This window comes from Molossus molossus, unplaced genomic scaffold, assembly GCF_014108415.1.
Source record: "Molossus molossus isolate mMolMol1 unplaced genomic scaffold, mMolMol1.p scaffold_m16_p_4, whole genome shotgun sequence".
NCBI lineage: Eukaryota > Metazoa > Chordata > Mammalia > Chiroptera > Molossidae > Molossus > Molossus molossus.
This window is the reverse complement of record NW_023425377.1, coordinates 71010396-71011868: the sequence shown is the minus strand read 5'-3', so window position 1 is coordinate 71011868 and position 1473 is coordinate 71010396. Positions and strand designations below refer to the sequence as shown.

At 50.8% G+C, this 1473-nt stretch overlaps 1 non-coding gene across 1 annotated transcript; it reads left to right on the top strand.

Moving 5' to 3' along the window:
- The first annotated feature begins 863 nt into the window (after positions 1–863).
- On the top strand, positions 864–967 carry LOC118616604. Its single transcript, XR_004956600.1, has one exon. It is a non-coding gene; the product is annotated as a U6 spliceosomal RNA (small nuclear RNA).
- The last annotated feature ends 506 nt before the right edge of the window (positions 968–1473 follow it).

Sequence of the window (1473 nt, the reverse complement as noted above, 5' to 3'; positions counted from 1 at the left end):
GCTTCTTGTCCAGGATTCTCCCTCTTCCCCTGTGGTCAGATGAACACCTGCCTCTCAGCCTTTGCCTGTGCTGTTCCACCTGCCTGCAGTTCTTCCCTGCATCCACTCACTTGAATCTCAGCCTGCAGATCAGGCCTTCTCTCCATCCTGCTCCATTCCAGCTGTATTTTTCTTTATATCCCTTATCATGATGTCACCCTGAGCTCACATTTGTTTAATGTATGTCTCTCCAGGACATTAGCACCACGTGGGCAAGGATATTTTTCCACATCCACCCTGGTGTCCAGAACAGGGTCAGACATATGGGAGGTGCTCCATCAAATGTGCAAAATGAGTCCGTAAATGAACAATGACAAAGGACCTCAGTCACCTTCATCACTCCAGGCCTGGAGCTGGTTCTTCCTCTAGCCTCTCCCAGCTCTGCCTTGCCCCGGAGGCCGTGGGGTGCCGGGCTTGGGGGGTTCTGGTTTCAGAAGGGTGGCCTTTCCTCTAAATTTTCCCAGTCCTAAAGCAGAGGGATTTGAGGTGTCTTCAGGCTTGTGGGGAGCAGAGGGGCCACGCCTGGCCCACTGCTCCCCTCCTGCCAGCCTCCCTGGCCTGCCTGGGCCAGAGCAGTGCAGCCGGTGACATTTACAGTCTTTGGGTGGCTTTGGCGGGTAGAGAGGGGACCACAGGAGTTTGCAGAGCTTGTGTGTATGTGTGTGTGTGAGAATGTGTAACTGAGAATTTGTGTTAATTTGTATGAATGTGTGATTGTGTGAGAATTTGAGATGTGTGAGTTTTTGCACATTTGATCTAGCGTCTCCCGCATGTCCGACGCTGTTCTGGACATCACTGGGGTGAAAGATAAAAATCCCTGCCTGGTGCTCACTTCGGCAGCACAGATACTAGAATTGGACCGATACAGAGATTAGCGTGGCCCCTGTGCAAGGATGGCACACAACTTCGTGAAGCGTTCTATATTTTTCTTTTTAATCTTACCCGAGGACATTTTTTTTTTAATAACTATTTTATTTATTTATTTATTTATTTATTTTTATCCTCACCAGAGGATATTTTTCCATTTTTTGTACAGATAGAATGGGAGGGAGAGAGGAAGGGAGAGAGAGTGAGAAACATCGACGTGAAGGGACACATCGAGTGGCTGCCACCCTCACGACCAACCAGGGCCGGGGACAAACTGCAACCGAAGTACGTGCCCTTAGCGGGACCCGAACCCGGGTCTCTCCAGACCCCAGGCCGACGCTCTAACCGCTGAGCCAAACTGGCCAGGGCTACCCGGGGACATTTTTGCATTTATCTTCAGATAGAGCGGGAGGAAGAGAGGGAAGACGAGAGAGAGAAAGAAACATTGATGTGAGAGAGACATATCGAGTGGTTGCCACCCACATGACCTCACCGGGGCCAGGGACAAACTGCAACCGTGTAGGTGCCCTTAGTGGGAACCGAACCCATATCTCTCTGGTCCGTGGG